Source organism: Choloepus didactylus, chromosome 27, assembly GCF_015220235.1.
Source record: "Choloepus didactylus isolate mChoDid1 chromosome 27, mChoDid1.pri, whole genome shotgun sequence".
In the NCBI taxonomy this organism is placed as follows: domain Eukaryota; kingdom Metazoa; phylum Chordata; class Mammalia; order Pilosa; family Megalonychidae; genus Choloepus; species Choloepus didactylus.
Genome location: NC_051333.1, coordinates 18,700,512 through 18,714,730, shown reverse-complemented (window position 1 = coordinate 18,714,730; position 14,219 = coordinate 18,700,512). Strand labels below are relative to the sequence as shown.

General features: G+C 39.0%; 1 protein-coding gene across 1 annotated transcript in view; it reads right to left on the bottom strand.

Annotated features, from left to right (window-relative positions):
* ZNF565 (zinc finger protein 565) overlaps positions 1 to 14,216 on the bottom strand; it is a 54,159-nt gene extending 39,943 nt beyond the window's left edge. Inside the window, exons 1-2 of the mRNA XM_037820243.1 lie at positions 13,883 to 14,216; positions 2,262 to 2,356 (exon numbers count right to left, since the gene is read on the bottom strand). The gene's annotated coding sequence lies outside the window, so the exon portion shown is untranslated. The remainder of the gene's footprint in view (positions 1 to 2,261; positions 2,357 to 13,882) is intronic.
* Positions 14,217 to 14,219: the final 3 nt, after the last annotated feature.

The window sequence follows — 14,219 nt, the reverse complement described above, 5'->3', positions numbered from 1 at the left end:
AGACAGAAGAGCTGAGCCTTTCCAGGAGTTTGCTAAAAAGAACAGAGAAATGGAGCTAGAGGTGGATATAGGATCTAGATAGTGTTTTTGAAGATGAGAGAAATTACAGTATGTTGTATACTAATGGGAATAAACCAGTAGAGAAAAATTAAGAAGGGAGGGACAGAGGAGACAACTGATCTTGAGTAGGAGAAAGGAGAAGGGAACTGGTACCTAAGTATTGAGAGTTGAATTACACAGGGTCACAGAGAGTTCATTCCTAGAGAAACAGGGTATATGGGTAAAACAATGATCCTTATGATTCTAGGGTGAAGCAATGTGGTGCATTTACACACACATTTCATTTAGTTTTATTTTTATAATCACCCTGTGAGTTAAATAAAGTCAATTTTATTTCCCATTTATAGAGAGGAAGAGTTGGAATGCCTGAGACGTTATGAGAGTCACCCAAGGTTAGTGAAATCAGAGATGGAGTAAGAACCCAAGTGTTCTGCTTTCCTGCCCACAGAAGTTTCCATGAGCGTAAACTGCCTCCCTGCCATAGATTGGTAATGGGCAATAGATACCAGGATAGAAAGGGAGCAACTAAGGGAATTAGGGGCTACTGGGAGAAAGAAACTGGTTCCTTTTGCAAGTGCTTTCATCACAGGAGATAGTTCAGATAACTATTATTAGCCAAGAATTTTTAGCCAAGAAGGTATGGGATGTGATGGAAATTGGGGAAAAAATGCTAGAAAAACATTTTATAATTCAGAGGAAAAAGACAGAAATGTATTTTTCAAATAAAGAGAACAAAGAAATGGAAGAGACATCCCGAAGACCTAATATACGTATCAAAGTGTAGAATAAAACAGAACAGCTGGAGTGAAGAACTGAATAGAAGAAATAAACCCTAGGAAAAAGGAAATACCTGAATCTTTAATTGAAAACACTCCCTGAAAGCTTGGAAAACTTCAGAGTCACAGCTGGATGCATCCTGGTAACAATTCTGAATTTTTTTTTTTTTTTTTAACTTACAAATGGGATTCACTATTCTTAAATATCCATGGGCTATTTAGAGCTTATCATGTATCATGTAATACCAGGCGTGGCATCTGTACCTTCCACCTGAAATGATCCTCGCCAGGATGGTCACGGAGTTTGCTTTCTCCCTTCATTAAGGTCTCTGCTTAAACTTCACCTCTGTAACCAAACTATCTAAAATATCACCACTTGCCACTCTCTTCCATTCCCTGATTTTTCTGGATAGCTCCCATATTATACTATACATTTGCTTGTCAATTAGTTGACTCTCCCACTAAATTTTAGGTTCTATGAAAGCAGGGATCTTGCTGGCTTTGTTCATCATTAATTCCTCAGAACATAAAATACTGCACGGGAAGCCCTCAAACAGTGCTTTAATATATCAATGAATGTACAAGATCACAATGAACACTCTAAAAATTTACCAAGGTAGAAATTTCTCAGCCTATTTTTTGTGGTCATATCATAAATTAAAAAAAAATTCCAGTGGATAAAACATTAATATAAAAATTAAATAACTATGAAAGTATTTCAGGCAAATATAATAAATATATTTTTATTTTAGGGGCACAAGACACAGTGTGAGGTACAGTTATGGAGACACTTGACAAATGAAAAAAATCTGGAAAGAACTTAAATATCCTTCAAAAGAGGACTGATAAATAAATATAAATAAATAAATTACAGTGTGTCCATACAATGGAAACAATGGTGCCATGAAAGAATGATATTTATCTTTATTTACTGACCTAAAGACATTCAACAAACAATGCTGGGTGAAGAAGGGAGGCTACAAAACAGTATGTGTATTATAATCCTATTTCGTCTACATACACGTATATATACATGTACATATATATGTGATGGACTTAAAGGATTTTCAATGAAATATTTACAGTATTTGTCTCTAGGTGGTATAGTTATCTTTACTTTGTGTTTTTGTGTATTTTCTAGTTTATTCCTTAAAGAGCTATTTTTTTAATCATAAAAAAATAATATAGTTAATCCCTTCTGCCTTAATGGAGGAGGGGTGGATTGTAAAAGGAGATATAAATGGAGTGATTCACGAGCGACAGTGAAGTACCTTTGGGAATCTGCATGAAGGTGCTTGATTTTCTCCATGGCCTTAGAGCCTTTGAGGAGTGTACCCTGAACAATAACTTAAAACTCCTGACTCCCCACAGAGGAGCTGAGCTTTCATATGAAAGCCTTCCCCTTTCCTTAGTTCCTTTACTCACCTGTGCACAGGCCTCTTGTCAACCCTCTCTTCACTGTCCAGAGATGTCTTCCTTGCTCCCCAAAGAAATAACACCTAGTATACCGAAGCAACTTCCTAAACATAGCAGAAGAAAGAAAAGGGTCTTAGCTAGAGTGGTAGGCATTACTGTTTCACCATTATCCAGTTTTCCTCTCCTTCTGGGCAGGTTGAAGATGACATTTTCCAGCATTTTGAAGTTAGGCAAGACCATGGATTGGTTTTGGCCAATGAAATATAAGCAGAAGTGATATGTGTCCCTTCAGTCTGAGTTACAGGAAAGAATGTGCACAGTTTTCCATCTTTCTCTTCTCTGATGTGGTGACCAAGGAGGCTGTGAGTTTCAGATGGCATGGGTTCAAATGGTATAGGATGGTGGAACCTCCTTCATCTAGGACCCTGCCTATGTTGATCCATACTGGAAATATAATGTTGTTTTGTAAGCTACTGAGATTTGGGGGTTGACTGCTACCACAGCATAACAGATTGTCCTACTTACTACACTAATTCAGCCATACGATGGCTATATAAAAATTCAGACTCAGGGCCTTGGTTAAGACAAGAGAGGACAATACAGGGGAAAAAAGGTCAGAGGGAGCTTCAGAAATAACAGAGCAATGCTATCTATTTCCAAGTCTATGTCTCAAAGGGATTTTTCACAAACCCACAATATGAAATGAAAGGACCTATAAAACAGGTTGTGAGTTATGGGGCAACTTGATCTTGATCAACAAAACCAAGTTCCTCTAGATCTCTAACATCAAATCTTTGTACAAATTCTTCTGAGCAAAGTTCAGCCATCTATACCACCAGCAATGCTTAAAACTACATCTCTGAATTTTCCTTATCTCTGAATCGACATAGACATTTTATTCTTTAGAGGCCATGGTTCCCACATCCCATAGGGCCTGGGTTGGAGAACTGGGGCAAGCTCACCAAGTCATGGGAGCTGGACACATACAGTTATCTCCTCAACATTAGTACTCTATTCCTGAAAAAGCAATCATTTTGAGTAAAAAACCCTCAACAGGGATCTTTCCCTCAATATTTTAAATGAGAAAAATATAATGATTCACGTTTCAACACAAGGTCCCCAAATAATATCCTAAAACATAACTAAAACACAGTAAAGCACCTACATGTAAGTAACAAACTATCATATTAGGTTGAAAAATTCTTAACAGATCACTTTCTGATCAATTAATGTGATTATTAACAAATAATTGCTTTGTGTGTAATAACATGGCCTCTCTTAGTACTATCTACATCTGCACATCCCTTTGTCAACACTCCAGTCTGTGCACCAGTCAAAATATTTACAATATTCTGCTGTTCTACTAATTGTATTTGAAATGTAACTTGAAACTTTCCCTAAAAGTCATTTAAAAACAAAAGGCTATATTGAATTTTGTGCATGTAAACATAAATTTTTCCTGTATAAACATCAGCAAATAATCGCATTGAGAGATATGTACATTCTCAGATGTTCAGTATTCTGAGTCAGACAAGAGTAGATTGGTTAAATAAATAAAAGATTTCTATTTAACAAGAATTCTGAGTAGTTACAAATTACTTAGTAATGTAATAATGATATGGAAAATGTTCAAGACATGGTTAGTGGAAAAAAGCGGGTTACAAAACAGGATAGCATGTGGTTCTACTTGTAAAATACATGTGTATATCAATATACATAATACAGGCAGACAAAATCAAATGAAAATTATCTGGGAAGTTTTATCCCTAAATATAACTTTGGTTATCTCTGGATCTTGATCTTATTTTCTTATTTTTGCTTAATTTCCATTTCTTTTCAGTGATCATGCATTAATTTTTAAACATTTATTTTTAAATTCTGTTTAATGTAATTAACTTCCACATAGATGAAAAAGAAAAGACTTCCTTTTTTAAAAAAACAATTGTTCTTTGAACATGAACTAATAGCCCAGGATGTTCTAAAAATAGTTGTATTTTCACAGAATGGCTTTTGTTATTTGTGCTTCTTCAGCTCCCAATAGTTGGCAAACGCTCTTATTTTCTAACTGCATTCATGTGTGTTGGAATCCTGACTGGAAAAGAACAACTAAAAGTCAGTTGGGCCCTGTAATATGTATAGGTGATGCTTCCTTTTATCTCTTCTTGCCAGGTGGGTTTATTATGTTTCTGCACCTGCCCTCTTTGTCCCAATGTTTTCTGAACAGCTGCAGAATCATCTTGCTCCATTGGTCACACTTCAAATTTCTGATGATTAGAATGAAGAATGCAAGTAATTCAAGTAAACAAATTCACCTTTACGTAGTTCTTATGGGATCAGTTTGACCTAGACATGACTTGATAATGACTATTCTGGCCATACATAAGTATCTCCCTCTTATGAATTCTCAGCATCTCACCAGGGCAAACTTTATTACCCTTTACTTTAGACATTGGTGTACAAGTTTTATCTCCCCTATTACACGATTTGCAATTTAGAATAGAGACTGTAACTTTTTAAAAGCATTTTGTCTCCCCAAGTTCTGGTTAGGATCTTGATATCACAAATTTTTAATAAAAGTCTAATGGCTGACAAAAAGATTCAATTTGGGGTATGTATTCTAAGGAATTCATTATAAAAAATATACAAAGTTGATGCACAAGAATATTTTTGGGACTATTTCACAAATAAAGAATGGAAATATAAATTCTCTTTGGTAGGCAATAAAATGAACAAATTAAGAAGCATCTTTATGATAGAATACTATACACTAATTTTAAAATGTAACAGTATCATCATAGTAAAGGACTATTCAATAATGTATTACTGAATGAGGCAGTCAGGTTGCAAAATTTATATAAAAGTGATAACTCTATAAAACCTTACACTAAAACCACAGAAAAATATTTTAAATATATTCATTAAAATACTAATAGTATTTATCTTCAAATAATAGAGAGAGAGGGTTATATTTCCAGCAAGTTTCCAGATTTTTGCATTAAGTTTATACTAATTTCATAATAAAAATCGTAACAATACTGTGTCCATGTAAGCAAAGATAAACAACCAGAGGAGTAGCTGGTATTTTCCTGACAGTAGATAAATTATGGGCAATTAAACCAATGGCTATGACATTAAAATGGACAAGAGGAAATTAGTGTGATTGAAACAAACAATTAAAAGTTCTTAGACAGTCCTTTAAATACACTGTGCTAGCTTCATTACCAAAATATTCTGTGAATGATCACTTTTCAAGTAAGTAGAATTTCCAGATTAAATAAAACATTATGTGCAAGGCAGAAAGCATGGTGTCAAGAACACAGCAAGTTTCAAAGAAATGTGGATTCCTTCATCATTCAATCACTAATTAAAAAGTTTTTAGATGGAATCTTTGAAAAATTATAAGCACTTTCTTATCATTTTGAATATCATTAGCACAAAAGCATTTTCATTGTTCTGATGATTCTCTGTAAACATATTTTTATTAGCTGCATAAAATTCCATCACATGAATGTCATATGTGATGGTACATTCCTCGTCTACTTCCCTATTGTTGGTTATAAATTTTGGACAGCATCTCAAGGGCTGTTACTAGGTATTACTGTCTTTGACTTTTGACCTGTGGTTCGAAATTTCAGAAGTCATGAACCTGTTTGCAAATCTCGTGAAATCATAAAACTTTTTCCCAGAAAAAAAATTCAAATGAATAAATAAGTGCATAAATTGTGCATAAAATTTCACAGACTTTGCTGAGTCCTGAAGCGTAAGGGTGAGGTCCAGAACCTTGTTAAAAACCCTGTTATAAATTCCTGGAGCATTAGGTTTATCTTCTTAGCTATAAATATCAAGTACTACTGGCTGCATTCTTTCATTGTTGCTGATTTATCAAAAGAAGAATGGGGATTTGGTCAGAAACAAATTTAAATTTTGACTACTTGAAAGCCCAAATGCCCCAAATCAAATTAGATCTGGCTGCTGAAACAAACATTTACTCTTGGATTCCCTGGCAATAATGTTAGTCTGGTGAATGCACAATGCTGTGATATGTCCCCAGTCACACTTTCGCTGCTAAGAGCTAGGCAGAGCAGAAGACCTCGTTCATCTACCATGACCATGAAGATGCAGTGTTACGTGAGCCAGGGTATCTGCACACATTTGTAAAAGAGCTATCACACATGAATCAACAAATCACAATCCTCCAAAAGACATGGACTTATGCCACCAGAATTCTTGGGGGCAAAAATGGTAAAAAGGAGAAACTGAACAAATTGGCAATTCAAAAATGAACATTAGGATAATAGCTGACATTACCAGACACCACTTTTACCAGACATTAAAACTAATACTATAAAGCCTCTATAATTGAACAGTGTGGTAGTGATGCATAAACAGATAAAGAGACTGGTGGAGAATAGAAATCCTAGAATCAGATCTAGTATATATAGAAATTTAGTACATGATAGAGTTGACATCTCAAATCACTGTGACAAAACCAAGGTTTTTAATAAATGGTGCTGGGATAACTGAACAGTCATTTGGAAAAAGATAAAATTAGATCCATACCTCATACTATATCCAAGAATAAATTCCAAATGGATCAGGGACTAAATGTAAAAAATGAAGCCACACAGGCACTAGAGTAAAACACAGGTAAATTCCTCTTTAACCCAGGAGTAGGAAAGGCTTTCTAACTACGATTCAAAATATAGAGGCAATAAAAGAAAATATTCATAAATTTAACTACATAAAAATTCTTTTAAAAAATTGCATGGCAAAAAACACCATAAACAAAATCAAAAGACAACTGACAAAACTGGGAGAGAATGTTTGCAACATACATCACAGATAAAGGACTAATATGACTAAATATGGAAAGAATTCTTAAAAATTGAGAAAAAGCACCAAAAAAAAAATCAATAGAAAAATAGGAAAAAATGTAGAAATGGGCCTTAAATATATGAAAAGATGTTCAACCTGACAATAAATGCAAACTAAAATGACACTGAGATACCATATCTGTGCCAGTTTGAATGTATTGTGTCCCCCAAATGCCATTATCTTTGTGGTCTTGTGTGGGGCAGAAGTTTTGGTGTTGGTTAGATTTGCTTGGAGTGTGCCCCACCCAGCTGTGGGAGATAATTTTGATGAGATGTTCCCATGGAGGCGTGGCCCCACCCATTCGGGGTGGGCCTTGATCGGTGGAGCTATATAAATGAGCTGACTCAAAGAGGGAAAACAGAGTGCAGCTGGGAGTAATGTTTTGAAGAGAGGCAAGCTTGCTAGAAAGGAACGTCCTGGGAGAAAGCTGTTTTGAGGCCGGAGCTTTGGAGCAGATGCCAGCTGCCTTCCTAGCTAACAGAGGTTTTCTGGACACCACTGGCCGTCCTCCGGTGAAGGTACCCGATTGCTGAGGTGTTACCTTGGATGCTTTGTGGCCTTAAGACTGTAATTATTTAGTGAAATAAACCCCCGTTTTATAAAAGCCTATCCATCTCTGGTGTTTTGCATTCTCCAGCATTAGCAAACTAGGACAGATTTTGGTACCAGGAGTGGGGTGCTTTTGCTGCTGAGTTTGCGAATACCAAACATGTTGGAACGGCTTTTTAAATGGATAATGGGGAGTTTCTGGAAGAACTGTGAGGAGCTTGATAGAAAAGGCCTAAACTGCTTTAAAGAGACTGTTAGTGGAAATATGGACTCTAAAGATACTTCTGATGAGGCCCTGAGCAGAAATGATGAATGTGTTGTTGTAAACTGGAAGAAAGGCAATCCTTGTTTTAAAGTGGCAGAGAATTTGGCAAAATTGAGTCCTGGTGTCAGATGGAAGGAAGAATTTAAAAGTGATAACCTGGAATACTTAGCTGAGGAGATCTCCAGACTACATGTGGAGGATATACCCTGGCTTCTCCTTGCAGCTTATAGTAAAATGCAAGCGGAGAGAGATAAACTTAGAACTGAACTCTTGGGTTCAAAGAAACCAGAAGCTGATGGCTTGGAAAATTACGAGCTTCCAGGTGGTGGAATCCCAGAAGCTACAGCCCAACATGAGGATGTAACCAAACATGGAACCCAGCTGCCATTTCAGTACAAGCCAAGATTGGAAAAGGAGTTAAGCAGAAAGGATTTGTGGAAGGTCCTATTGTCTAATGGCTTTGACCCCTGTGTGCTTCATGCAAAGCCAACAGAATTTTTGCGAGATCTTTATAGACAGAGCCATTGCCGGTCTGGACTGGAGGAGACAGACAAGGAAAAAATTAAAGGAAAAATCTCTTCAAAGACAGAGCCATGGAGGTTGAGGTCTGGAGTCAGGAGGTCTCGGGCTGGGAGAGCGGAGCAGCCCACATGCATGGAAAGGGTGAGTTTGCCCTGGAGGTCGAGGGCGGGCTTTCCGCCTCGATGCTCTGGTAGAGTTTTGCCACCTCAGGTCCCAAAGAGGGTGGAGCACATTCCCAGGGAATTGAGGAGAGCCTGGCTGCCACCACACTGTTCTGAACGGGTTGAGCATGTGCCCCGGAGATGGAAGGGAATCCGGGAGCTGCCCCAAGGTTTTAGGAGGGTGGAGCCGAGAAGGTGGTCTCCCCAATGTGTGGAAATGTTGAAGCATTCACTTAAGTGTTTGGAGAGGAAAGGGCTGCCGAAAAGGCCCTTAGGAAGGGTTAGGCTCCCGCTCTCTCAAGCCCCAAGAATGCAACATTGTTCTGTAAATGACTCTCAGACTTTGAAATCTAATGGAGTTTGTCCTGCAGGTTTTAGGAACTGTTTTGCTCCTGTTAACCCTGTTTTCCTTACTGTTTCTCCTTATGGCAATGGAAATGTTCATCCTATGAATGTCTCTCCTTTGTATATTGGAAGCACATAACTTGTTCTAGGTTCACAGATCCACAGCTAGAGGGGAATTGTGCCTTGGGACTGACCACGTCTAAATTGATTTTGATGGGATTTTGTACTTAATTTTTGTTACTGAAATAAGTTTTTGTGATGTTGTGATGAAATGAATGTATTTTGTATTTGGAAAGATAATGTCATTTTGGGTTCCAGGGGGTGGAATGTGCCAGTTTGAATGTATTGTGTCCCCCAAATGCCATTATCTTTGTGGTCTTGTGTGGGGCAGAAGTTTTGGTGTTGGTTAGATTTGCTTGGAGTGTGCCCCACCCAGCTGTGGGAGATAATTTTGATGAGATGTTCCCATGGAGGCGTGGCCCCACCCATTCGGGGTGGGCCTTGATCGGTGGAGCTATATAAATGAGCTGACTCAAAGAGGGAAAACAGAGTGCAGCTGGGAGTAATGTTTTGAAGAGAGGCAAGCTTGCTAGAAAGGAACGTCCTGGGAGAAAGCTGTTTTGAGGCCGGAGCTTTGGAGCAGATGCCAGCTGCCTTCCTAGCTAACAGAGGTTTTCTGGACACCACTGGCCGTCCTCCGGTGAAGGTACCTGATTGCTGAGGTGTTACCTTGGATGCTTTGTGGCCTTAAGACTGTAATTATTTAGTGAAATAAACCCCCGTTTTATAAAAGCCTATCCATCTCTGGTGTTTTGCATTCTCCAGCATTAGCAAACTAGGACAATATCCCACAACTGAAATGGTGAAAATTAAAAAGCACAATGAATTCTGCTGGTGAGGCTGTGTGGAAATAGGTACTTATACACTGGTAGTGGGAATGCAAACTGGTACAACCATTTTGGAGGGGAATTTAGCAATATCTAACAAAACTACCTATGCATTTTGCTTTTGACCTAGCAATCACACACCTAGGAATTTATCCCAAAGATTTATTTCCAACAATGTGAAAATACATATGCATAAGGTTACATGGTGCAGCCTTGTTTGTAATTGCAAAACAAATGCCCATATATAGGAAATGGTTGAATAAACTATAAACATCCATACAATAGAGTACTATGCAGCTCTAAAAACATATGAGGAAGATCTTTATGACCTGATTTGGAATGATTTCCAGGTTATATTTTTAAATGATAAAAGCAAAGTACAAAAGATATATATACTTTATATATAATATGCTACTTTTCATGTGAGAAAGACAGTGTATCTGCTCACTTGGAAAAAAAAATCTCACATACACAAAGGAAGGATAAAGTTAAAAACTAATGAGGCTGGTTACTAATGGATAAGTGGGAACAGGGTAGGAAGAATGGGAGAGAAGGGAGGAATGACTGAGTAGATCTTTTGTCTAGTTCTGACTTTTAGAACCATGTTTCTAAAACAATGTTTCACATACTCAAAAAATAATTACATCAACCAGGACGTGGGGAGAAATCCAAAATGAAATACCAACAGTAACAAATGAAACTATCTGTATTACAAATGAATAACATAACCCAGAAGGGGGTAGGGAAGAAAGTCATTTTGGAAGACTTATTTTCACTATATACTGTAAGACTAAAGAGAAAAAGAATTATATGGGGTTTGGGGTATGCGTTAGCACTTTTGAAACTACTTTATTCACAAGGCTGAGCAAATAAATAAAATAAATAAATTGTGTTTAATGAGATCCAAATCTCTTATTGTCAGAGAAGAGAGTTACAAAAAGGAAATTGAGAAGGGAAGAATTTACCCTGTGGTGGTGAATGAGAATTGGAGATATTGGTATGAAGTCATGGTTTACCTGTATATGTAAATATACAAATATATACAGATATGTGCTGTCTAGATACATATATTTCATAGCTGAGAAGGTCTAGAGGCAATAACATCCAAGTAGCAATGAGCACAGCTAATCTGGGTTTCTAAACATCATATTCTAATAAAAGGAACTAGTGCTTCCTGGGAAAATAACTGATTCCACAACTGGGGCAGACAAAGTATTAGCCTGGAACATCTTGTGGTGCCAGAAAATAAGGAAGTACTAAAAAAATAAAGAGGACATTGTTGAAAGGATACAGGAGTCAATTCAAAGGGGCTCCCAGTGCCAAATCTAGGACAACTTGTGCAACAAAATGATAGTAATGGATCATAATCCAACTGAATAAAAACAAAAAATCCAGTCTATACTGATACAAAAAACTTAATAAATAAATGAGAGAGAAGGAAAAAATCTCTTTTACAGTCAAATTCTAATTAACAAATGTGGAGGTATGATGGAAACAGAAAAATCACCATTTGGGAAACACCATGTGTACTGATTTGGATCTGTTATGTACCCCCCAAAAAGGCCATGTTCTTTTAATCCAATCTTGTGGGGCAGACCTATTGTGGTTGGGACCTTTTGATTAGATTGTTTCCATGGAGATGTGACCCTGCCCATTCAGAGTGGGTCTTGAACATTTACCTTAAGAGAACTCACAGAGAAAGAGCAGTGTCTCTCCAAAAGACATTTTAGAGAGAAGCTAAAATATGTAATATAGAGTTTGCCCCCGGGAGAAGCTAGGAGAGAAGCCCAGAGACATTTTGGAGAAAGCCACTGAAACCTGAAGCTAAAGCCGGGAGAGAAGGTTCAGCAGAGCCAGCCATATGACAGAGGAACCCCGGATGTCATTGGGCTTTCCTCAGAGAGCTATCTACCTCTTGATGCTTTAATCAGGACATTTTCATGGCCTTAGAGCTGTAAATTTGTGAACTAATAAACCCCCATTGTAAAAGCCAATCTATTTGCTGGTATTTTGCATTCTGGCAGTTTTAGCAAACCAGAACACCATAGTAGTAACTTTTTCAGGCAAGAATAATCAATGGATGCGAAGAATAGCAGGTGAAAGTGATTAAAGTTAACACCACTAGTGATGAGACAAATTGACCTCATGGTTCCCGACCATGATGCACTAAGAGCGCATCATTTCTGAATAACGTGAATTCACTCACAAGGAAGCATCAGATAACCCCAAATTGAGGAACATTCTACATTGTAGAATCCAGAAAATAAACGGCCAGTACTCTTCAAAAGTGTCACGATCATGAAAGACCAAAAAAAAAAAGACTGAGGACCTGTGGCAGATCAAAAGACACCATTAAGGAGACTTGAGTAAATAAATGCAACATGTAATTCTGGATTGGATCCTGGTCCAGAAAAAAGACATTAGAGACAATGATGAAATTCAACTAAGATTTGTAGATTAGTTAGTAGCATTGTATCAATGTTAATTTCCTGGTATTGATCATTGTACTGTGATTATGTAAGATGGTAACATAAGTGGAAGCTCAGTGAAGAGTATATGGGAATTCTATTTTTGCATTTTTAAGTCTGAAATTAATTCAAAATGAAAAGTTTAAAAAACTTATTTAAAAATGAGTATTAGGTGTGCAGGGAGCAGGGAAGTTATGTGCCTTTCAGTCTATTTCCAGGGGATCCAGAAATTACTCCAATGGCAAATACTGAAGAACAGATCACTTTGGGGGAGTCTCTGTTAGGCAAGAAGTTTCAGGAGAAGGAAGGATAATCATGTCTTGAAAAACACTGTGTCCCTTTCCTTCAGGGAAGGGAAAAGAAACCCTGATGCACTTTGAACTTGACTTTTGGATGTGTAACAGCAGTTCTTTCCTTCTCTCAGCACCTAACTTAGAGAAGGGTACAACTGGGTTAAGAGAAGGAATGATGAGCGACCAGGTCTTTAAAGAGTCACCCCCATCCCCACCTCTTACACAGTGATGTCAGAGAAGACTGTGTGTTCCATCCTGAGGTCACCACTGGGCAAGACTAGAATCTATCCCAACTTCACGGTTTTGCAGGGGACATAGCGCAGGGGACATAGCACAGGAGTCACAGGCACCTCACACCTGTGCACATGGTGCTGCACACATTGTCACAGTTTTACACAATCACACACCCACTCTAGAGACACACAAAGACACAACCACACAATCACAGACACCCCCACAGCCTTATACACTGTCACAATCACACACCCACTGTCTGCACAATCTACTCACCACAGTGACAGTCACTCCCATACAGTCACAGGCTTCCCATGCAACACCCATAAATGCCCACATCTACTCTAGGGACACCCACAATCACTGGCACCCCACTCTCTCCCACTCAAGGCCATTCAGTCATAATTGAACACTCGCTCCGGAGATATGCAGTCATACTCGCATGGGCAAAGGCACTCCACACCTGCACAGAGTGCCATACAGTCACACAGTCACCACACACAACTCACACACACACACACACGAGACAGTACGCAGTCATGTGGATATTATGATCCCAGTCACAACATGGATACACATGCAGTGTTGCTTGGACAGTCATAGGCACTGGATAACTACAATAGCACCACAGCCAGAGTGTCATACAACCAAAACGATACACCCATCTTGGAGAAATGCGATCACATTCGCACAGGCACCCAGACCAGTCACACATTCACACCTACACTCACGCCCCAAGGGAAAAGGGGTACAGCCACAAATTCACAACATGGACAAACGCAGTATCACCCCAACAATCAAAAGGACCCCACACCCATAGTACCGCACATGATTACGTAAGCACAACCACAGATACACCCTGGAGACAGGCGGCCACAACCGCACACTTCCAGACACCCACACCCAGTTACACAGCCACAATCAAAGACAAATATTCAGAATCGCACAGCCTCAGCCCGCCCCCGCCTGCGCGCACAGACCGGACGCTCTGGACACGCCCTGTCCCCGCCCCGCACTCCCAGACCCCTCACCTTCGGCCTCCCCTTGGTCGCGTCCGGGTCCCTGCGAGCTCACGAACTTGCCAAGACGTCAAGAGACACGTAACGTCGTGCCGCTGCGGTCTCTGGGAAACGCAGTCCAGAGCTAGACTGTCCACGGACAAGATGGAGTCCTCTCACCTCTGAGTCTGGGCTGGGCCCCTTTGACACTGCGTCCACGGCAGTCTTAAGAGAGGGCGTTCCACACTAAACTTCCTACCGGGCTTGAGGTGATCTTCCTCCAGGGAAGGCCTACTCACCCCTACAGATCCCATAATCACAGGAAGCAGCCAAGTTCGCATGGAGGAAACAGGGCGACCAGCAAGGGCTT